At 42.1% G+C, this 25,199-nt stretch overlaps 1 long non-coding RNA gene across 3 annotated transcripts in view; it reads right to left on the bottom strand.

Moving 5' to 3' along the window:
- LOC102463868 (uncharacterized) overlaps nucleotides 1-25,199 on the bottom strand; it is a 45,111-nt gene that overhangs the window by 15,849 nt on the left and 4,063 nt on the right. For 2 of the 3 annotated variants that reach the window (XR_012904362.1, XR_012904361.1), the window contains exons 2-6: nucleotides 19,094-19,207; nucleotides 18,057-18,133; nucleotides 5,569-5,670; nucleotides 2,283-2,430; nucleotides 233-307 (exon numbers count right to left, since the gene is read on the bottom strand). This is a non-coding gene — a long non-coding RNA (uncharacterized LOC102463868). The remainder of the gene's footprint in view (nucleotides 1-232; nucleotides 308-2,282; nucleotides 2,431-5,568; nucleotides 5,671-18,056; nucleotides 18,134-19,093; nucleotides 19,208-25,199) is intronic. The other variant, XR_012904363.1, reaches the window with a different exon arrangement.

The raw sequence follows: 25,199 nt of genomic DNA, 5'->3' as shown, positions 1-25,199 counted from the left end.
CTGAGCATCCTGTGCCCGTGCTCATCTTTTCTCCCCTCTAGCACTTCCCAATGCTGCACAACATCTGAACCGTGATGCTGGGAAGAAAGGGGTGGTACTGATTGGTGGGGCCCACCCACGGGCAGGAAGGCCAGGGGAAGGTTTTTGTAGGGGGGGCAGCCAGACGATGCTCAGTGCCTACCATTTTTTTTTCAGTTTACCTTGCTGCACCCCTGTCTGCCTCCTGCCTCACCTCCTTGCCTGATTTTGCCTGGGACAGTCTCATCAGTTTGCCATATCCAAGGGACAGCTCCAACCCCTGACATGTCTGTTTTAAACACACATAATAATTTGGGAATACATCCATAACTCTTAATACACACCACATACATACATCACACAGGAGTATTAATGAGCTATTAGATTTCAAATGATTCTTCTTAAGACACATTTTGTAAAAGACTATTACAGTAGTGTAGAGGGTGAGAATACCCGAGTGCTTAGGGTCACACCCAGCTTATTTTCTTGGGAACAGCAATAGAAGGTGAAAACTGGAGTGGACACAAAATGTAAGAATACTAGAAAGGGGAGATGAAAAAGTCAGCCTTAGAATACAAGAAATGTTGTGATCAGGGAACTGGGAGTCAGCCTCATTGGCTTTTTTCCTGAATCTGACTCAGTGACTGATCTTGGGCAAGTCAGTCTCTCTTAACTTCAGCTTCCCCATGTGTAATGCATAGGGTACTGTGATCACTGCTCTTCCTATTTTAGAGTGCCCACAAGAATGCTACCTGCTTCACAGACCCAAGCAAAGAGACAGGTCCCTGCCCTGAAGTGCTTGCAATTTAAAATCACAAGGGACACAATCAGGAAAGATGCTCCACCTCTAGGTGGGAGTGGTCAGTCTCCATCTCTCTATAGTGCAGGACACTGCTGCTGCCATTGCAAAGGTATCAATTTGCACCATATTTATGGCTGTGGTTTTATGGCATATGCTCTTTTAAATGGAACGGATAGGAACAGACTCACTTCACACAGACCACTAAATAGCTGACAGATGGTAATGACTTTTGGTCACAGGTGACCTAAAGGGGAAAGTCGACACATCTCATTATCCATCCCCTCAGCCATCCAAATATTTCTTCCCCCACCTCCTATGGCCTGAAAGAAAGATTTCTCATTTGTCATGTAGAACCTTCCCTCCCTCTCCCTCCCCCCCCCCCCCCCCCCATGATCTTTCCTTCAGGCTTGGCAGCCCCTGGGGCTTCGTGGGGCTGATATATTGTATTTGGAAGGTTATTTTCAGCAGCTTGCAAAACCTGTAGCAAGCATCACCAGGCCCAGACACAGAACTCTAATTGAAACTGTTCCCAGCTACTCTCTATCTACAAATACACATCCTGATTATGACAAAGCTCATGAATAATCACCAGTATGAACTTGTTCCTCATTGTCACAAGTTCAGGAAAGCAATGGGGATCCAATTGCACTGCCCGATCCCTCTGCACGGCAAAGATGACAACGTTCCCATTTTCTAAAAATAATTACCTAGCCCAGTGTGAGTCTGAGCTGCAACAGACGCCCGGATGACTCACAAGCACAGAGATTATGAAAATGTATTGATGCCGTAGCATTAGGATTAAGGCTGAGTGAAGCTGTAAATATTCAGCTTTACTTCAAGTCTCACCTCAGCTTTTCAAACTTCTGCCCAAACCTTTTTGGGAATTAACACTGCATTGTTGTTTCTTTAAGTACCTGAAAATATTAACTTATAAGAGATTGTGCATGCAATGCAGCAAATTTCACTCCTTGTTAGTATTGTGCATTGTATCATTTCTTAACAGGTGTTTTACAAAGGTGTAAAATAAAAACTCTTCAATGTCTATCATCTGACTTCATAAATTTAAAATTAGATGATTTCACTATCTCCCTTAATCCATATTATAATTGCTGTAAATTTTCAGACTGTGCCTCTACAGGGATTCTCACATATACACAGTATATCATAATATTTCAATGATTTGTCTTCTTTAGGACTCTTTACTTACAAATTTATTTATGCACACTTCAGATTCTTAGCTGGGATAGACTGGCATAATTTCATTAATATCAACGGAGTTTCAACTTTTAACACCAATTGAGAATCTGGTTCTTTGTATTTCAGCTTCGGTGTTGGCTTAAGGTAAACTAAGTAGTTAAATGTGTATATTGCTCTGTTGAAGGACATATATAAAACCATTTTTTCTGCCTTGTAAGATAATGTATCAGATTGATCCTGCAGTTTTTATTAAAGCGCAACTCACATTTATTTCAGGGAGGCTGCAGCTTACAAGAAGAAGGCAAGGTTGTTGGAACAATTTGTATAGTGGGCGTGCTGATAGCAGCCAAACTGTAATCCCCGTTTATGATAGAAACCAGGTACCTGAATTGCAGCAGTTATGGAAAAGCATGCTAAGGATATAAAAAATGGGAAGAGAATTATTTCAAAATGGGCCTGATTTGATGAATGATGACATATGATAAAATGGGATATTGTCCTCACCCAAGGGGAGCAACCCCCCATCCCTGTAGGTCTGCACCATATTTTCTGCTATTAAGAATGTTGGGAAGTCCTTCCATCAACTTCATTGGGCTTTGAATCAGTCCCTTATAGATCAGTGAGTGTCTGGACTCAAGCTAACAGAGTACCCTTAGCAGTCTGCAGGTGCTATTCAAATAATAATAAAGAGGGAATGGATGGTAACAAAGCATTTCCACTTCCACTTCTAGTATGAAGAAGTGAATTATGAGTGTGCTTAGCTATAGGATTGTCAATCTTTTAGACATCAAATTTGATTTACTAAGGAAGCCAATGTCATATAAATCAAATTTCACTTAAATTTACATTTATGAATAAGACCAGAATACTTACTCATTGTCATGCCTGTAACTCATTATCAATATTGAAGCTATTAGTGGCCACTCTGACTAGGCAGAGGTATTTAATGACACACTGTCCTCCAAGAAAGGTATAAACTCAATCAATTAAGGAACGCTCTCCTGGAAACATGCACTAAAATTGAGATGTTAGAATGACAGAGGTGGCGCTCTACTGCTGACACAATAAAAAACCTGCCAGGTGTCTGACATGTGTATACACATAGTGCATGTATAGCCTGGTCCAAAAAAAAGGATGTTGAAAGAGCAACTTCCTCCACACACTGAAACTGATCGAGAGACATACAATCTTCATTGAAATCTGCAATCCTCAAACAATACCATAACCCTATGTTGCTTAGTGCTGTACACACATGGAATAACAGACAGTTTCCGTCCCAAGAGATTTACAATCTAAGGGATAAGAACCAGTTTTTTAAAAGGCATTTAAAAACCTAAAGATGCAGCTAGGTGGTTAGTGAGGTTAAGTGTAACTTCTAAAAATTCTACTAGATGCACATCTGCACCTTTAGGTACCTAAAAGCCTTTAAAAGCTGGCCCTAAATTCTTACAACCTTACTCATGCTGAGTAACAGCTTATTATTCAGAAACAATACTGCTATTTAACTATGAACAGGCACACTTTTCTGAATGTAATATCTCGACTGTTTCCGGGTTAGCAATTTTTCATTCAGAAATTCGTTTTTGATTAACAATGGCTATATGTTGAAACTGGAATCTGCCATTAAAAGATTTCACTGAAACCAAATTCTGTGTGTACATCATAGGTAAAAGTTTTGAGAGTTTGGGGGTAGGGAGAATTCCTTTTCTTACTCTCCTCCCCCCCCCCCTTTTTTTTACTCCTTTGTGCCACAGAATGCAGTAGGGTGGACGAGATCTAGTGCTGTCAGATTTTTCACCCTCCATACTTCTTTTGCTTTTGTTTGGTTTTCACTCCATCTCACTTTTCTCATTGTTGGGAAAGTTACAGAAATTTCAACAGGTTTCAGAGTAGTAAAATAAACACTGAGAAAAAGAAAAATTGACAAAGTGTGTGTGTATGGGGGAATAAAGGTCGTCCATTTTATTGCTCTTAGGGTATGTCTAGACTGCATTGCAATTTTGGGATACCGGAAGTATCCCGAAATAGCAACGCCATGTCCAAGGAACACATTCACTATTTCGAAAATGTTTTCAAAATAACAGATGCTCTCTTTCACCATCCCTGTAAACCTTATGCTACAAGGAATAAGGGATGGCTTGAAAGAGCACTTTATTTTGAAATTTAGTGCCGTGTAGATGTGCCAAATTTCAGCATATTCTCTTTCTAAATTAAATTAAAAAAAGATTCACAATTTGCGTAGTGCAAATTGCATATCTTTTTTCAATTTTAGAGTGCAGTCTAGATGTAGCCTTAATTTTGAAAAGGAAAAAAAAGTGAGAGAAAAACAAAAAGACAAAAATAAAAAGAATCTGTTGCATTTCAAATCCTGGGAGATGAAATATTTGATTTTTATTTAGAATTCCCTACTTCCTAGTCTTCGCTACTTTGAGCACTTTGCTTTGGGGCCTGGTCTACACTAGAGGATAGGTTCAAATTAAGATACACAACTTCAGCTACGTTTAATTGCATAGTTTAAGTCAAAGTATCTTAAATCAAATTTTGGCACCCTACACACTGTAGGAAATCGAAGGGAGCACACTCTCCCTTCAAGTTGCTTTAATCCTTGTAGAAGCAGAACTACTAGCATTGATAGAAGCACCCTTTCACTAAACCCACTAATTTGAACCATAGAAGATCGACTGTGGCTGCTTCGATCTCATTTGTAGTGTAGACATGGCCTGGGAGAAATTGCACTTTATATCCTAGATGCAAAATTTTATGTCCTTGTGAGATGAACTTTTCCAAAAGAAAGCCAACTATTGTCACACACACACACACACACACACACACACACACACACACGGTATGTCTACACTACCCCGCTAGTTTGAACTAGCGGGGTAATGTAGGCATACCGCACTTGCTAATGAAGCCCGGGATTTGAATTTCCCGGGCTTCATTTGCATAAGCGGGGAGCCGCCATTTTAAAAACCCCGCTGGTTCGAACCCCGTGCAGCGTGGCTACACGGGGCTCGAACTAGGTAGTTTGGACTAGGCTTCCTATTCCAAACTACCGGTACACCTCGTGGAACGCGGCTACACGGGGTTCGAACCAGCGGGGTTTTAAAAATGGCGGCTCCCCGCTTATGCAAATGAAGCCCGGGAAATTCAAATCCCGGGCTTCATTTGCAAGTGCGGTATGCCTACATTACCCCGCTAGTTCAAACTAGGAGGGTAGTGTAGACATACCCACACAGAGCAATCTGAAGATGATGTTTTAGAACCTGAATAAAGTCCTTAGCTACCGGAGTGCCACCACTTTACTTACTATGCCAAAGAAGCTGCCAATAAGCCTCCTGTACAAAATTAAAGCCCAAGGAATAACTAGAGAGAAAATTAGTCTCATTCTGCTATTGAGCTATACCAAAAATTCCCACGTACTTGACTGAGATTTCTGAAGCAGAATGAATCCTGATCCATAGTAGATATTTTGATCTAGACACCCTCCCCATCCCTTTCATCAATACAAAGTAATGATTTACATATTTGATACAAATATAGGTACTCACAAGTATTTCCTGTAATTCCACAGATCCATTTAATAAGTAACTACTGAGTAGATCCAACGTGTAAAACCATAATTGATGCTTAGAAAGTAACATGTTTATTCTCTGATGGGGGAAAAACAAGCATAAACTGAGTTAATATGTAATGGAATATATGTGAGTAATGCAGAGAATTTCAGAGATGTGCTAAACCAGGTCTCAACTATTCTGGGTACAGACTAACATCAAGGCCTTTGGCTATAGGAATCAATGTTTTATGCCTCCATTTCATTTGTGTTTGTATCTACAAAGATGCAAATAGCAGTGATGTACAAAGAATCAGCATGATGGCTTTTAATTAAAATTAGAGATGGTGATCAAGAATATGCATAGAAAACACCAAAGTACTGGTACTGATACATAGGAGCAAAGCTATCAGAGGCTACAATACAAGCTACAAAAGAAACATAGTTCTTTCTGAATGTGTAATGTAGAACTCTCTGCTCATAACTAAGGTAGGCTGCGAACAGGAGGCCTGCTGCCATAACGGCATGTGAATTAGAGCTGGGTAGGACAAGGTTATGCTACTCTGTGAAAAATATTCTGATTCTAGATCAGAATGAATTGAGATCCTTCAAGGTGTGTAACAAAACACCAGAAAGGAAAGACCGGGATCGGAATGTCCAGAATAGATAATAGCTCCTGATGGTTAGGGTGATGACCTATGTTGGAAATTCAGATTCAAATTCCTGCTCTGCCTGATTTAAAATGGGGATTCAAACCCAGATATCTCAGGTGAAAGCCACAGTCTCTGGGCTACTGGCTATTCTAGGAGCATGGTGGTTCTTTCGTTAGTGTTAACTAGAAATTCCATTCCAGATTCAATGAATTATCATATTCTGACCAAAAATAAATAAGCATTTTGTTCAAAAAGTCCCAAATTCTATTGTTTAATATTTTAGCATCTGCAGCCTGCTTGTAGAATTCTCTCCGCTCAAACAATGAAACGAATCCCCGAAGCTGACACTCTTTCAAAACTGAAAAATTCTCTTTCAGGCTGAAATTTTCCATGCTTGGTTACAACCTAAAAACAATCTTTTTGGGGGATTAAAATCCTTTATTTTTTTTATCATTTTTCGGTATTGGATACCAAAAGTAAACTTTCTTAGCATGTTGAGGTTTGTTGTTATTAGAGGAGGGAAGTTTTGTTTTTTGAATGATTCAAACTGCTGACCAGGCTCCCCATGCCTAAACTTAGGAGGTATCTGTAAAACGGCCAGCCAAAACCCATGCAGCTCTCCCTTCTTCTGAACTTACGGTCATACAAAGTTCTGACATAGTACAATCTGTGAAAAAGTGCTTCTATTGACAATAAAAAGGTGTTGTAATAGTAGCATTAAGGTGCCATTTCTCAGTTTTTGTGTTTCTATATGGAACCATAACACCGCATTAACATAGATTTTTTTCCCCTCCCATTTATGAGATATATGCAATTTATTAGACTCTCCATGTTCTAGAGGAGACTGTGATCACATTATATGGGGGGGAAACCTATAAACAGAATATACAAGAGCTACACAGACTTGAAAACATTTCCAAACATGCAAGCTCAGAATACATTTTGCCATCTCAACAAAACATATAGCACATTCCTTTTTGCTCTGGATGAGGGTAAAAAAGATTTTGACTTCAGAGCTATTTAAATAAAGTACTCTTCTAATATCACAGTCCACTGAGCTCCATATCCTCTTCTTGCATTGATTTCTGAAGTTCCACATTTACTCCTCATTTAGTTTGTTCTAATGGGCAATAGGAATAGTATTTACAGCCTAGAAATGCTTCCCACTGCTCCTATCCTTGAAAAGCCATTCTCTGCACTTGTATTCCTGGTCTCATATGCTCTATTAGATTTAAGAAGTAGCTCACATGTAATGTATTGTATCTGGGTCTTTAATGGAAGAGAAAAAAAGCTCTTCTTTTCAATATTAGAACAATACCGTACTTACAAAATGTTTCCTTAATTCTTGCTTTTAGATCTTACATTCTAGTATAGTGTGCCCTTTACTACTTATTCTAAACATCGGCTGAATGCTCCCTAAATATAAATGGATGTGGTTTCAGACTTTTTAGAGATTGGGTGGAGGTCTGGAAAAAATGTAACTTACATGTAAGAAGAATTTTTTAAGATATGTGGTTCCAATCTGCATAGAGAATCTCTTTGAGAAGTTATTGTTTCTACTTTCAGACCTCCCACAAATAATACAACAATGTAGGTGATCTTCTAAAGGATTTTGTCATTTGTAGATAGAATACTAAGGCTTGATAGACTTCCCAAAATGATGTTTCCTTCCCTCACTGGTAAGTGCATGGTCTGAATAAATGGTAGTCTCATGCGATATTGGATATAAATTTAGGGTATGATCTTGGACATTTTATTTTTATGGATCAGTGTGACGGGGCTGGCCTGCCCCGCACTGAACAGGGGGGCGGAGAGCCTGCCTATTGGGTGGAATATGCCCCTCCCCAACAGCCCTGCTGGGCATGCTCACAGTGCCACCCCAGTATAAAAGGCAGTATAAAAGGCTGCTGGGCTGCTCAGTTGGGGTTGGCCTCTGGGGAGGGAGGAGCTCCTGCCCAACCTCCAGAGCCACAGCTGGACCTGCCACCAGAGCAAGAGCTGGGACCGCTGCGGTTGCTGCTACCATCCTTGAGTCGAGCGCGCCCGCAATGCTGACCCCGGGGGGGCTGCCCGCCCTGCCGCGGTAGACAACTCCTTCACAGCTGCCCCAGACGCCGGACCTGCCAACATCATGGCTGCCGCCAGCCCAGCGTCTGCAGGTGGGGTCTCCACCGGCCACAGGGCGGGAGTAGGAAGCAACCCAGGACAAGGGGCAGGGAATCCCCTCGTGGGCTCGGTGCGTTTCGGGGAGAACTCCCCGCCAAGCCAGTGGTGGGAACCACTCACCACTAATAGGGCCTTGGGTTGGGGTCCGGCAGAGAGGGAGGGCCCGGACCCTCCTACCCCATCCACCCAGAGCGTGGACTAGGCTGCTGGGCCTGCATTTTTGCTGGACTAGGCCTCAGGGCCTGATTTGACCTTGGACTAGGCCACTGTGGCCTGCATTGAAAGAGACCAGGCCTAGGGGAGAAGAAGGTGGGGCTGGGGAGCCCACCACAACCAGCCATATGGGTTCCATTTCCCCTACTCTTCTGGCTGAGGTGATAGCAACCAGAAAGGATTCCTTCATTGATAGGCCAGCTAAGAAACATGAGATTAAGGGTTCAAAATGATTTTTTTGTTAATGCTGATAAGACTAGCTTGAGATCTCATACTAGGGTAGATTTCACTGTCAGAGGAAAGTCTCTGACAAAACAGTTTAGAAAACTTACTGTAACAGGTTCACTGAAGATTAAATAGTTGACCATCACAGAGTGAGAGACACTGATAGCCCCTAACTGGACCCACTAGAGCTAATTCCTCCATCTAGTCACTTTGAAGCAAACATCAAGAAATAAAGGCTACATATGTGTCAATAAACATAAAAATCCAAAATGTTTTTCAATCACTGATTTTATTATGAACACAGCCTGCATGAGTTATCCATTTACATACATGAAACCTCCATGCAATGTTCTGGGTGCTGTACAAAACCAATAATTACTCAGGTGAGTCTTGTAGCATATCACTGCTAAGGGATAGTTCTGAAGTCTTTGAGGAGAGAAAGTATTCCCACATGGCATGGGTGCTGGCATCTTTGGGTATGTCTACACTACCCTCCTAGTTCGAACTAGGAGGGTAATGTATGCATACCGCACTTGCTAATGAAGCCCGGGATTTGAATTTCCCGGGCTTCATTAGCATAAGCGGGGAGCCGCCATTTTTAAATCCCCGCTGCTTCGAACCCCGTGTAGCGCGGCTACACGGGGCTCGAACTAGGTAGTTCGGACTAGGGTGCCTATTCCGAACTACCGGTACACCTCGTTTCACGAGGAGTAACGGTAGTTCGGAATAGGACCCTAGTCCGAACTACCTAGTTCGAGCCCCGTGTAGCCGCGCTACACGGGGTTCGAAGCAGCGGGGATTTAAAAATGGCGGCTCCCCGCTTATGCTAATGAAGCCCGGGAAATTCAAATCCCGGGCTTCATTAGCAAGTGAGGTATGCATACATTACCCCGCTAGTTCGAACTAGCGGGGTAGTGTAGACATACCCTTTGGGAGTAATCTGATGATGTTTGCACCAGATCGATTTTTTTTTCTATTTTGCTCTGGTATTACTACAAACTACACTGAACTGATTATAAATCTGTTTCAGACAATTAATTACAACCATTTACAGGTAATTACAGATAGACTTAGAAGAACCATACTAACATTGCAGACATTGAAGAGTTTCCATCTCAGATCAAGGGTACCAGAAAGAAACTGGAGAAGTAATTGGACTACACTCTCAGTTTGGAGCAAGAGAAGAAAAAGTGTTTAGGCGCAGAACATCTTCTCAAGTATATGAAGTGCCTGCATGCCCACAGTGAAATACACATTAGGAGCATCTCTCAAAGAAGACTATATGCTTTTTTATTTAAACAAGCTACATCTAGGCTTTGATACATCTACCGAAAAATATACTGGTCCTGAGGCTATTTGAATGGAGCAGTGACACAAATGAGAAGCAAAGCCCATATAAACTTTTGTTACTTGTTAAAGCTGAGTAGATTAAAAGAGTGATATGACTTTAAATGTAATGCAGTCTTGACATTGTGTCTCATCTACCAAAGAAACCACCTTCATGGTCTGTGGTATTACTACAGTTGAGATCATTCTGAGGCACGAACATAATGGAGTCCTGATCTATATCAAGTTCTCCTATATATCATAGTAATACAAATAATAAATAATAGCAGTCTCCTTCCTGGAATAAGCTGGTCATAAGGACCCTATTATTTTTCTGCTAGAGAGCAGTGATATGCTACAAGACTCACCTATATTTCTAAGCTTTTCCTGGGAAAGAAGAATAATAACTTGGGGTACGTCTACACTACAACGTTAATTCGAACTAACTTAGTTCGAATTAGTTAATTCAAACTAAGCTAATTCGAACTAACGGATCCAGACTAAAAAACTAGTTCGAATTAGCGTTTTGCTAATTCGAACTAGCATGTCCACATTAAGTGGACCCTGAACCAGGCTTAAGGATGGCCAGAAGCAGTGCCGGCAGGGCATCAGGGGAGGACTTAGAGTGTGGAGCTGCTGTCTCAGGCTAGCCGAGGGCTGTGCTTAAAGGGTCCCGACCCCCACCCCGGACAGACAGTTCTCAGGGGTGCCCCGCTTGCAAAGCAGTCCTGGCTTGGATTGCCCGGACTACCCACACTGGGCACATCACAGCACTCGGCCATCAGACCGGCTGCGCTTGCCGCAGGCTGCCATCTGGAGAGAGGGAGCAATTGGGGGGCTGCAGGAGAGCTTTTACCCCAAAAGCCCGCAGAGCCAGCCCAGTCCTCCCCATTGGGGGCTCGTGCCCCATTCCTCCCTCACCTCCTTCCACTTACCCTTCCCTAGCCCCTCTTCTTGTTGTACAAAATAAAGCACAATTGTGTTCAAAAATTGAATCTGTCTTTATTGAATAAAACTGGGGGAGACTGGGAAAAGGAGGTGGGAGAGGGGAAGAGAGAGGCTGGGAGAGGGGAGGGCAACTAAAATGATCAGGGGTTGGGAACAGGTCCCATATGAAGAGAGGCTAAAGAGACTGGGACTTTTCAGCTTAGAAAAGAGGAGACGGAGGGGGGACAGGATAGAGGTCTCTAAAAGCAGGAGCTGGGTGGAGAGGGTGCATACAGAAAAGTTCTTCATTAGTTCCCATAAAGAAGGACTAGAGGACACCAAAGGAAAGGAATGGGTAGCAGGCTTCAAACTAGTAACAGAAAGTTGTTCTTCACAAAGCAAAGAGTCAACCTGTGGAACTCCTTGCTGCAGGAGGCTGTGAAGGCTACAACTAGAACAGAATTTATAAGAAGTGAGATAAAGTCATGGAGGTTGGGTCCATGGAGTGGTATTAGCCAGGGGGTAGGAGTGGTGTCCCTGGCCAAGGTTTGTGGAAGGCTGGAGACGGATGGCATGAGACAAATGGCTTGGTCACTGTCTTTGGTCCATCCCCTCCAGGGTTCCTAGGGTTGGCCGCTGTTGACAGACAGGCTACTGGGCTAGATGGACCTTTGGTCTGACCCAGGACGGCCATTATAAGCTCAGGGCTCAGGGTCGGGGGTCTCAGTGGACCACCTTGATTTTCATGCACACCTGCTCCTGGGTGGCCAGGCTGGCAGCTCTCCTGCCCTAGATGGCCACTTTCCTGTGCCTAGTGCGGAGGTCGTGGACGAGGTCCATGATGTCCGCACTAGCCCAGGCAGGTGCCCGCCTCTTGCGTTCCCGGGCAAGCTCCTGGGAGCCGCCAGCCTTGTCCCGGGAAGAGGGGGAGGACTGGGGGTCATCGGGTGGGTGGCTCGAGCCATGCCAGGTGCAGGGTCTGCTGGCTGGGTGCTGGCAGGCTTGCACCTGGCACGGGCACCGTAGCCAGCCCGTGCCCCTTTAAGGCCTCCGGGGCCGGGAGGGGGGGTGCCGAGTTTCCCTGGTGGTGCCCAGAGTGGCCACCAGGGAAAGCTGGGGAGGGTTAGCCTCCCACTAGTTCGAATTAAGTGGCCACACAGCCCTTAATTCGAACTGCTTAATTCGAACTAGGCGTTAGTCCTCGTAGAATGAGGTTTACCTAGTTCGAATTAAGCGCTCCACTAGTTCGAATTAAGTTCGAACTAGCCGTTTGTACGTGTAGCGCCTATCAAAGTTAATTCGAACTAACGTCTGTTATTTCGAATTAACTTTGTAGTGTAGACATACCCTAAGGTGCCACAGGACTGCTCATTGTTTTTAAAGATACAGACTAACGTGGTTACCCCTCTGGGTCTTTTTTCCTTGTAGTCCTTCTGACCTATTGAGTAATTATTGGTTTTGTACAGCACCCAGAACATTGCATGGAGGTTTCATGTATGTAAATGGATAACTCATGCAGGCTGTGTTCATAATAAAATCAGTGATTGAAAAACATTTTGGATTTTTATGTTTATTGACACATATGTAGCTTTTATTTCTTGATGTTTGCTTCAAAGTTACTAGATGGTGGAATTAGGTCTAGAGGACTATGATTTTAAAATGCTTTATTTATGAGTGAGATTGTGTACTCTAAACCATGTTTAAATGAACACCAGTGGTTACTAGAAGACTGTATTTTTTAGCTTTTTACATTAGGATCTGAATCCCCCCTGCCCGGTATTCCAGGGTCCTTATTCTACAGCCTATTACTATACACTTAATGTCCTCTCTCTGCAGGTTGCCTCAAAATAGGAGAGTCCAGGCCAAAACTCCCACTGTTAAACTGGCTTATTCCCGTACTTCCATCTTTGCAGCTCTGTTGGTTCCACTCCACTGTCTTGAAACACTCTAATAACTCTTGTAGACAGCTCTGTAACCAAGAGGAGGAAATCCAATTTTCCCATTGAATGAAATGAAACTCCTGTGCTACAAAACAGAATAGTGCATTATCTGTGTCAAAGAAGCAACATATTGTGCAGACTATGTACCAATCCAGTTTACTAGAACAGTCAAGGAAATCCAGAGCCTACATGTGTTTGTACTAATGCAAAAGATCAGAACTCAGAGTAGTGCTCTTAGAGTACCACAAAGGATTTATAGCAAAAAAACCTAAATAAGGCATATCTAAAGCAAGCATATATGTACTCCCAGCAGTAAAGAATCCTGCAGCCATCTCTGATGGAACAAATTTCATTAAAGCACAGATTGTATCAAAGATGAGATTTAAGGTTGTACTTTAAACACTCCTCTTGTGCAAGCAGCATTAGGCTTATGCCAAAATACTTGGGATTTTTATGGCAATAAGACAGTAGCAATATATGAGTGTGGAAACATCCATTTTATCAAGAACGTTATTTCGGCATTTTGTCTGTTTTTCTTCACATAGCATATATACTCCAGTGGATCAAAAGATGAGAATGCATTTTCTTTTGTCTCGCTTACCTTTTTCCAATGAAAGACAAGGAGGAGAAGGGAGGAAGAGAAAAGAAAATGATGGTCAGAAATAGAAAAGTTTCAGACTGGATCAAATAAGGTTCTCTGCAACAGTTTGGCTTTAATGGATGGCATCATTATACAGTTGTTAGGGTTGCTAAGAGTATTGGTAAAACAGTGTGTAAGTTGAAAAACCAATCTCCAAGAATAAATGTACACTACATTGCAGCAGACGTACTTCTCATTAGTTTAACTCAAATGTCACCAGTTAATGGGGAAGGTGATTTAACAGCTGTCTTAAAGAGTAACACTCCGACTCCTTCAACACACTCTCTTCAGCTACCTTACTAATATACATCTTCTTATTGGGGCTGTAGCACAATGAACTGTTTTTATATTTTATGAACCACTTGATGGTCTATGTATTTTAAAAACAATTTAAGGAGAATGCACAAAATATTCCCAGAGCTAGCGAAGGAAGGAATTCCATAACAGAAACCACAGACTTTAAATTACACACGGCAGGTGTACACAACCTTGCCAAGCAAAATAGCTTTGACACAAACCAATCGATAGCCTCAATGAGCTTGGTAAGCACCATGACAAGAATTGTGTACACTGCCAGAGCATCCAAATTTGACACTGAGCTACAGACTGAAATCATATGAATCACACGATAGTCATTCTTTAAACCTGTTCTATTCAGTAGCACAAGAAGACGTTTTTATATCCAGCTGGAAGGTTATTTTCTTTCATGAAAGGAAGACTGCCAAGATTGTCAAAGAGAAACACTGATTATACTTTCCCATGTGTAAGTACCTACAATTAACCTCTTGTTAAGGGTCTAATATATAACAATGTCATGGAGGTAAAAGGTGGGAGTTATATCACCATCTTTTATGATTTTTGCAGGCAGATTAAGGAACTTCAGAAATTTGTTGTTATATAAGTGCAACTTAGTTGGTCAGAACTATTGTTCATCTTGCCAAGTTCCCCGTTTTCCAGATGTTGATAGCAAGGCATACTTCAGAGGGAATGAAGGAACAGGGCAGTCATTAAGCAATCCACCCCCAGTTGTCTAGTCCCAGCTTTCAGCAGTCAGAAGTTGAGTCATAACAGATCGGGTGATTGTTCCCTGCCCAGCTTTGCCAACACCCCATGATGAACCTGTCCTCCATGAACTTAGCCAATTCTTTTTGGCATTTACAAAAGATTGCTCATTATGTGAAAAAATACTTCCTTGTGTTTTTTTTTTTAACTTGCAGGCCACTAATTTAATTGCATGACCCCTGGTTCTTGTGTTGTGAAAAGGGGTAAATAACATTTCCCTGTTCACTTTTTCCATTCATGATTTATAGAGTTCTGTCATATTTTACCTTGTCATCTCTTTTCTAAACTGAACAGTCCCAATCTTGTAATGCATCCTCATATGGAAGTCATTCCATAACCCCTAATTGTTATGCGTTGCCCTTCTCCTTTTTTTCCAATTCTAATATATTTTTTCACGTGTGGAAACAAGAACTGCATGCCATATTCTAGGTGTGAGCATAACATGGATTTATATAGTAGCTTTTTCATTTCTTCTATCTTATTAGCCATCCCTTTCCTAGTAGTTCCTAATATTGGTAGCTTTTTTGACTGCTACTTCACACTGAGCAGATGCTTTCAGAGAACTAGCTATAATGACTCTGAGATCTTTGTCTTGAATGGTAACAACTAATTTAAACTCATTTTATATGTATAGTTGGGATTATTTTTTCTCCAATGTTCATTACCTTGGATTTATCAACATTAAAGTTAATCTGCCATTTTTTGCTCTATTACCCAGTTGTATGAGCTCCATTTCTAAGACTGTCTAGACTACATAGAATTTCCTATGGAATTTGCATATCTTCTTCCAATTTCACTTTTAAAAGAGGATCTTTAAAAAGTGAAATTAGTCTGGATACGGGGGTTTTTTTCAGGAAAAAAAGTCTTTTTCGAAAAAAATCACTCTTCCTTATAAAAAGGTGGTTTATGCAGTTTTTTTGAAAGGTTTTTTTCCCCAAAAAAACCACATCCAGACTACTTTCACTTTCAAAAGATCTTCTTTCAAAAAAACCCCATAGTTAAGACGTGCCCTGACTCTTGTCGATTTGGATTTAATTATGAGTAATTTTGCACCATCCAGATCATTTATGAATATGTTGAAAAGTACAGCTCCCAGTACAGATCCTTGGAGGACTCTATTATTTATCATTCTCCATTGTGAAACTGTCCATTTAATCCTACCCTTTGTTTCCTATCTTTTATCCAGTCACAGACCCATGAGAGGACCGCCACTCATATAACGCTAGCTTACTTTGCTAAAGAGCCTTCGGCAAGGAACCTTATGAAAGGCTTGCCGAAAGTCTGAGTATGTATCCACTGAATCTCCCTTGTCTTCACGATTGTTGACTCATCAAAGAATTCTAATAGATGTAAGAGGGATCTAAAGGATCTAGCTGGAATGGGGGCGAAACCCATACAATTTTCTATGTAAATTTAGTTTGCTCCAGCTTTTCTGAGATGTGTTAGATATTCAGCAGATAGAGTGGTATTTTGCCCATTGTAGTCAACTTAATTTGTAACCCAACACCAGCTATGTTTGTATTAAATGCAGGGGTAGTTAAAATATGGTTACCAGTGTTTGTAATTTTGCGGGAATACAGAAAAGTAGGACTGTGCTAAATTGTTCTAAATGAAAGAGCTCACAGTTAGCAGAAAGAATCTCTCAAATGCAGGGGCTCAGAGCCCTATGAGAGGTAAAGGAAGGTTATTCTGGTCAGGAGGCTAAATGGCTTTCTCTGCCTGGATTGGTTTGACCTATTTGAAGAACAGAGCTAAATAGGCATCCTAGGTGCCTTTTTTCTTATGTTAATTGTGTTGGAGTGTGTTTCTCCTACCCTGCTTGCTAAGAGTTGAAATCACTGGGAGCATTTGAGACAGCCAAGAAGTGGATGATGTGATGAGCAGCCAGCAGGGTGGCAGCAGAGAGAGGCGATGAATGGCCAGCAGAGCAGCAGCAGCACAAGTGGTCAGCAGGTTGGTGGTGGAGAACCATAATGAGTGGCCAGCAAGTTGCAGAGATCAGTGAGCAGGAGGGGAGGTAAACTCTGTGGATGCATCTCTGAACTCTGAGTCTGCCCTTGCCAAGGGCAGCTACTGTGAGTGGGGCGAAGAGAAGGGATGAGCAAACATGATTCTGGGATGCATTAATAGGAGTGTTATGAGCAAGACATGAGAAGTCATTCTTCCGCTCAACTCTGCCCTGATTAGGCCTCAGTGGGAGTATTGTGTCCAGTTCTGGGCACCACATGTCAAGAAAGATGTGGAGAAATTGGAGAAGGTCCAGAAAAGAGCAACAAAAATTATTAAAGGTCTAGAAAACATGGGCGATGAGGGAGGACTGAAAGAACTGGGCTTGTTTAGTTTAGAAAAGAGAAGACTGAGAGGGGAAATTATAGCAGTTTTCAAGTATCTAAAAGGGTGTTATAAGGAGGAGGGAGAAAAATTGTTCTCCTTGGCCTCTGAGGATAGGACAAGAAGCAATGGGCCTAAATTGCAGCAAGGGAGGTTTAGGTTGGACATTAGGAAAAACTTCCTGTCAGGGTGATTAAACACTGGAATACATTGACTTGGGGGCAAGGGGTTTGTGGAATCTCCATCACTGAAGATATTTAAAAGCAGGTTAGATAGACATCAGGGATGGTCTAGATGGTATTGGATCCTCCTGTGAGGCCAGGGGACTGGACGGGCTTGTCTACATTGGCCCCTTTTCCGGAAGGGGCATGGTAATTTTGAAATCGCAATAGGGAAATGCGCGGGGGATTTAAATATCCCCCGTGGCATTTAAATAAAAATGTCCGCCGCTTTTTTCCGGCTTTTAGAAAAGCCGGAAAAGAGCATCTACACTGGCCCCGATTTTCCGGAAAAAGCACCCTTTTCCGGAGGATCTTATTCCTACTTTGAAGTAATAAACTCTTCTGCTGAACTTATGCCTGCATTATTTTTACTCTTGAATGATTTGTGTTTGTTTATTCTTTCGGGTTATTGGCCAAAGCTGAGAGTTTGTTAGCTAGGTGTATCTGACTCTGACCTCTCTAAACTGCTTTACAGAATTCTCCTGCTTGCTGCTTCTCTTTGTTACTTCCTCTGCTGGTTTAGGAGCTGGTTTTTTAAACCCCCATTCTTCCTGAGTGAGTACACCATCTTGTCAAAGGATTCTAAAGGGTTTAGGAATGGAAGCATAGAAGTTTACAGTCTCTTCAGTAAGATCTCAGCCTAGCCTAGCCTAGCATAACAGGCCAATTGGCTTAACACACAGCCTCAAAACAGACCACATTAAAAACTTTGGTCAAGCAGATGTGTAACAAGCAAGCCAGCAAACACACAACACACACAGACTAGCAGACAACAAACTTACCTGAAGGCCATGTAGTTGCACCTTTTTCTAATGGAAAACTCCTTTGATTGATGTTCCGGCTCACAGGTTTACATTTGCTTAATTTATGGAGGAGAGAACACAGCTGATGTCAGATGTAAGGTAGCCACTGGTTTTTCCCAGATAGTCTGGGTATGTCTACACTACCCCGCTAGTTCGAACTAGGGGGGTAATGTAGGCATACTGCACTTGCAAATGAAGCCCGGGATTTGAATTTCCCGGGCTTCATTTGCATAAGCGGGGAGTCGCCATTTTTAAAACCCTGCTGGTTCGAACCCCGTGCAGCGCGGCTACACGGGGCTCGAACTAGGTAGTTCGGACTAGGCTTCCTATTCTGAACATGGAACGAGGTATACCGGTAGTTTGGAATAGGAAGCCTAGTCCGAACTACCTAGTTCGAGCCCCGTGTAGCCACGCTGCACGGGGTTCGAAGCAGCGGGGTTTTAAAAATGGCGGCTCCCCGCTTATGCAAATGAAGCCCGGGAAATTCAAATCCCGGGCTTCATTTGCAAGTGCAGTATGCCTACATTACCCTCCTAGTTCGAACTAGGAAGGTAGTGTAGACATACCCACAGGTTTTTGGCTTCTGTGTCCCACTGTCATTAAGGGTTGCCAGGTGCCCAGTTTTTTACCTGAAAGTCTGGTCAGACAGGGGCTTTGCAATCCTAAAATGGTACCAGAACCAAAAGTCTGGTCACCATAGGGCAGAGGGGAGGTGCTGGATCATTAATCCGCAGCCCCTGATCAGTCAGGGCCACCTTCTATCTGTGGGCAGGCTCCTTAAGATGATGCAGTGAGCATGGAGAAGGGGGAAGAGGAATGAGTGATGGAGGTGGGAAGAGGCTGAGAAGGAATGGGGACTTGGAGGGAAGGCATGAGGCAGGAATGGGGCCTTCTATGTCCCGTTACCAGCAACTGGAAAGGTTGCACTTCTAGTAATTTGTTAAAGCTTGAACAATATAGTTACTCATTTTTAAGTGCAGGAAAAAAAATGAAAGTGAAATTCTTAAAACATTTACTTTTAAAGGCGTAACTTTACTCCCTCTGAAGTCAATAAACCAGTGGAAGGCATTCTATTCCTGTAAGCCAGCCATGCATCCTCAACTTGTTCACATCCCTTCAGAAGACTCTCACTGTTTTACAAGATTCAAAAATTCCATTTTAGTGATGAGAAAAAAACAGAAATGCATAAAAATTAAACAATATTGTATTTATCTCTCTATTTTAGAAATGTGCATCTGTCTATCCGTGATTCTGTTTGCTCCAGAACTCCTTCTAAAAAAAGGTAAGAGCTAGGACCACCAGATTTGGTATACAGCTTCCTCTTATCATAACTTAAAGTAAAGTCAGGGTTTGGTTGTGTCTGGAAAATGAGAAGTGCCGGGAACGGGAATGTTTTCTTTAACATGGAAAGTAAGGGGGCACAGAGAAGAGAAATGCAATACTGAGAGTAGCCATTGAGGGAAGCGAGTCCAGAAAAAACTATAATATAATTGACCATTGGGCTGAGTGGGGAAGCTGGGGGTAGGGAAGGGCGAGGGCCTCTGCTGGCCAGAGGAGCTGAGTGGGGGGAAGGGATAGGGGAGAGAAAAGGCCCCTGCTGGCCAGGGAGAATGGGGTGGGAGAAAGAAGTTCCCTGCCAGTCAGTAAAATAGTGGGGAAGAAAGAAGGTCCTGGCAGTGGGGAGGAAGAACCTGCCAGCCAAGTACAATGGTGGGAGAAAGAAAGCCCCTGCCATGCAGAGTGGAGAGAAAGCCATGCTGGATCGGACTTGCTGCTCTGAGGCCCTCCTCAAGCACCATATTCCAAGCTCTTTGCCCTGAGCTTCTCCTCTACCACCACCCTGACTCCTGCACCACCCAGATCCCCAACCTCCTGCTCACTAAGAATCCCAAAGCCCTGCTCTGACCTTTGCACCTCCCACATCACTAGCCCACTGCATTGAAGGACTGAGCAATCTGGGTAAGTCTTCTAGATTACATATCATAAAAGACACTTGCTCAGAAAGATCTACATGCTCTAAAATTTATTAAACCTAATGTAACTCAATAATACCACCCAACATTATTAAATAGTTATATACAGGTAGCTCATTAATTCAGCCCTACAGCAACATTAAATAATCACATATAGGAAAAACATTAACTCAGACATATATATGTAACTAAACTATGCTATTACGATCTTGTGGATCTTCCATGTTGTCGATCCATTTAGCTTTCTTCGGGCACAAACTTTTCCATTTTCTTCTTATACAATGCTCAGCACAGGATTGGTGCTCAACAAATAATACATCAGAATAAAATTATATATATATACACAATTTATGAAGATAAAGCATGGCCTCCAAGTGCTGAATAGCTAGCCTGAAGTCACAACAACAGGACTAAACTACATGGAGAGATAAGAATCTAAGTGAAAGGATTGAAAAATTTAAAAGACAACTAACACTAATTAAAGAGTTAAAAGAATAGCAAGCTTTAAAAATATCTTGGCTATGGTAAGGGAATGTTGGTTGCTATAATGGATTTTGAAACTAATGACCAAGATTTTCAGAGGACCTAACCTTTTTTCAAAAAGCACATTTGACCATTGGTAGATGAAGCATTAACCTAATCACATCACTAGTTTTAAACTACAGACATGAGTGCTTTTTTTCCCCACAAATCACATTTCTTATACAAATGGGTATAGTCTAATAGTAGCTGACATAGACTCCGTCTTATATTTCCCGACAGCAAATGATGTTTCTTGATTTGAACAATATTCTGACTTTGCTTATTAACATTCCATTGGATCAGTATTTCAGCTTCACTAAGGCCTGTAGCCCTTTAATTTTGCCACTCTGGGAGCCTGGTAAAAATGTGAGATAAAGGCTTCCAAATCTGTCTGGAAGCTATACTTACTGACCTCAAATATGTGTATTCCCAAGTCTGCTCACAGTAAAAAAGCCTGTAAAATGTAAGACCTATTTGGTGTATACTGTCCTTATAAGTTCAGAGGTCGCTGCCATTTTATATGCATGTACGTGTGCACACAGACACACTACATAACATCCTGTGGAGTCCTTACTTTTGCACTTGCCCATTATGTACTTTTAGGTTAGCTCCTGCTGCCTTTGCTCCCATTGAATGGTACCGTACTCTAGAAGAAGTCCCATTGAAATCTCTAGAACTGTGTGGAATAAGGCACTACACAAATTAAGGGTGCTAAAATTGAGCCCCCAGTATAAAAATAACTTATTCTGACTCCACTTACGTGACCCTGTCCCTACCCTATTGCACTCCCTATCTCTTACACAGGAAATACAAGGATAGAAGAGGGGGTTTTGTCTGCTCCCTGCATTTTATTTCCCCCCATTTTTCTGCTCTTTTGACCTCCCCTTTTCTTAATTTCACAGGGATTCCTCAGTTGTTTCTCTCTCAGTCACCCTCGTTATTCTCCTTTTCCAGCAAAAAAGAGGAGGAAGCTGAGAAGTGCAGATTTGCTATCTCATATCACATCAATGGTCCATCAAGTCTTACAGTGACCCTTTCTCTGACAGCAGCTGAAGCATGGTGCTTCAGAGAACGGTAAAAAAAAATCCAACTCAGTGTAACATGCCTGTCCAGTTGTTAAATGCTAGATGGAAACGACCTGTTACCCTTGTCTATAATTCTATAAACTTGTTCATCTGAATTCTGAAAGTAGTATGGGAATGGGACAAATAAGCAATGGTTGGTTTTTTGGAAATTCTCCTTAACCATTATTTCTGATTTGAGCTCACACAAAAGTCACTCTGTGGCAGTGAGTAGTGCTAGAATGATCATGTAGCTTACATTCAGACAAAGCATATGACCAAGCAGAGAAATGCACCTTTCTACCTCCTGCACCTCCACGTACAAGCAGCCACCACACTGGGCTTTCACAGAGAACTGATAAAACGTGCTATTTTGCTGACTGCACTCACTTTATACATAGGGATAAAAGCATAACCTTTCAAGCTGAGATGTGAGCAGGACTTGGAATCCATTTTGGAGTCTGAATCTGATTTGACAACAAAGATCTGTGTGTTTGCTTTTTTCTATTTATGCAACAAAAACAAAGAAAATTATCTGATCTAGCACTAACAGGCTAATGTGATCACCCACTCCTTTCCTGAAGACTTCAACTAAGTTCTGTACTCGTATATGTAGTTAAGTAACAGGCTTTTGAAATATTCCAATGCACATGTACTGAAGACAACTATTGGTGAACATGTTTTTTAATTGCTCCAAGAACAAATCTATGTTAAGATGCATATTGCTCAAATCTGACAAGTTATGAAACTTTCAGGAAGGAGTGCCACTGGTGTGGGTTAAGGCAGTTGCTGGAAGGGTCTTCTAGATCAGTGATTCTCAACCTGCATACCATTTTGGGCCTCATATACAGCTCTTTGTGTATTATGTGGGCCACATACATACCCTAGGTTGAACCTCTCTAATCCAGCACTCTATTCTCTGGTCTGGCAACATCCATAGTTTGACATGATTTTAGTTAGTCAGATGTCCACTTACCATGGGTGTGGCCAAGTTTCCCGTACTCATAAATGTTCTTTTCAGCTTCCAGTCCTGGCTCTAGGTGTTCAGTGCTGTTATTTTGCTCTAATTTACCCCAAATGTCTTCTGAGAGCCCAGTAAGCAGTGGAAGTGTTGGTATTGCTGCAAGACAATATTGACCTCCCAGGGTTCGGCAAATTCTTTGGTTCAGCACCAATCAGGTCCCAACGGTGCTGGATGAGAGAGGTTCAACCTATTCCTGTATGGCTTTGAGAATATCACATGGACCACAGCTTCATGCTGATTGGGCTGCAAGTAAGAGCAGTATTTCTTAAGCTCTGTGCTGAGACCCACTGTCACTGCTCAGGGTCTACTCACAGCCATACCCCGGAGGAAATATATCCCAGAATTCGGTGCTGTTCTGAATTCTGAGCTCCAAAGGAACATTATTATGATGTGCTAAATATGAAATCCTTTCCACATATTAAAAGTCATGGCCTGAAGTGCTGATTTCAGATCTTATGGAATGTAATTCTAAGACAAAGGAGTCAGTCCAGCTCCATACAATACAATTAAGATCAGAATCTGGCCCTGTCTTTGTTGGAGATCATCATGTAACCTGATGAGAACACATGTACATCACTGAGAATGAGGACTGGTATTTCTATTACGAGTTTTATTCTGTGTCATGTTTTGTTTTCTCGTTCCATTCATTAGTGCCAGACTACCTCGAAAATTTCCAACAAATAGGAACTTAAACATAAAAAGCTGGCTTATGCTATCACATTGTTATAATAACTATTGAAAAACACACTGCAGCAACATCCAGAGACTCAAACAACCTCCGACCAAGAAATTACAGTGGGATTGTGTGTAAGAGATTAAGAAACTAGAATTTTCTTTATAATTATTACATGCTTGCACTTTGGACTTCAGTCACATGAGTCTCTTGCTTCAGTCTATTTTCCAGCTGCAGTCAACAGCACATCAGAGATTGTCAGGAAAGATTAGACAAGGACAAAATGCATTCTGCTCAGAAGCATTAAGTTTAATTTATTTATTTTAGTAGCTAGGACTATTTTGGTTTAATTTGGTATAATTAAATATTAGCCACATCACTGGACAGACGCACAATCCAAAGGGTGATATTTCTGTTTAAACATTTTACATGGCTTCTCTGCAGTCTGTCCAGGGCTATCTAGGTGCCTGTTTGTACTATTTGCTGTTTATCACGGGAAGGCTGCTTAGCCATGCCAGTTTATAGTGTCAGAGAGGGAATGGCACCATGCCAAAAAATTCAAATCAGATCATGATTATGAGCTCCACCACCTTAGAAGGAAAAATAAATCTTGCCTGCAGGTGGATAAAAATTCAATGCTGCTAAGAAAAAAACGAAAGCAACACTGCTTTTACCTCCAAGAAAAGTGTCTCCAGCTGCCGCATTATGGTATAAAACAAGTACCACATGTCAGACTAGTAGTGCAGTGTGGTGCTGAAAAAAGAAATGGCAGGCACCATCTGTATCGTTATGAATTCAGCAGTTGCCTAGAGAGTTGCTGCCATTGAAAGCAGCAAGATTACTTCTCCGCTATTAAAAAAGTAAACTTGACAAGACTGGTTCAAAGGGGTTGTCATTAGGGAGGCTCACATTCCAAAACATCTCCCACAAAGTGAATAGAGAACAGAAATATACAGGCACTCAACATCACCGGAGTGACTGCCAGAAATTACAGCAACTTTCACACTAAATAAAAGACAGCTCTTGTGCAAAAGGCTAAGGGGGCCTGCTAATTATTTGTGTGCATCCTTTTTAACCGATTTCTAGCACTAATTGACTTTCATTATTTCTTATGAAGAATCCATAACAGCTCTAAAGATAAGTAAAGGGATCAAATTTACATCCTGCAGTCTTGCAAGCGGGACAGATGTCTGCACCATGAAAGGAAAACTAACTTGGCCCACAGCCTTGTTGTCATAAAATGGACAGTGATTCTAAACCTGTTACCTGTGGACCTTGGGGCCTGAAGACTATGTTTAAGGGGTCTGCAAAAGACTTAGTCTGAAAATTGAACAGAATTCAACAATATATGCAGATAATAGATTTCTAAGGGGGACTGAATCTGCATTTGAAATCCTTTCAGAGTCTCAAATGAAAAGCCTGAAAACAACAGAAATAGCACTTTTAAGACTAGGGTCACCTGACCATACTTGTGGCTACTCATACAATCATGGAGTTGCAATGAGAGAAACAATGGTTAAAAGGATTACAAGAAACCTGCACTACCCCAAGCAGGAGTATTTTGCATCATATATATAGTAGCCCAATGTCTGTGACTCTGTAACGCTGAAATGCTGGCTGACCTTCTGGGCGGTGCTTTGCCTCCCTGGCTGTTCCCTCTGGGTGGCGCTGTTGCCTGAGTCACGTCCTTCGCTTCCTGTCGTGGCACTCGGCTGACTTCTGCGCCTCTCAGCTGGGCCACCGCGTGGGAGCAAGAGGCGCAAGCTGCCGTTTGGGCCCCTCACTCCCCATGCAGCACCGCTGCATGGGGAGCGGGGGGCACAAATGGCTACTTGTGCTGCTTGCTCCCCCACAGCGGCCCGGCTGAAT

This window comes from Pelodiscus sinensis, chromosome 5, assembly GCF_049634645.1.
Source record: "Pelodiscus sinensis isolate JC-2024 chromosome 5, ASM4963464v1, whole genome shotgun sequence".
Classification (NCBI taxonomy): domain Eukaryota; kingdom Metazoa; phylum Chordata; order Testudines; family Trionychidae; genus Pelodiscus; species Pelodiscus sinensis.
This window is presented reverse-complemented; position numbering and strand designations above follow the sequence as displayed.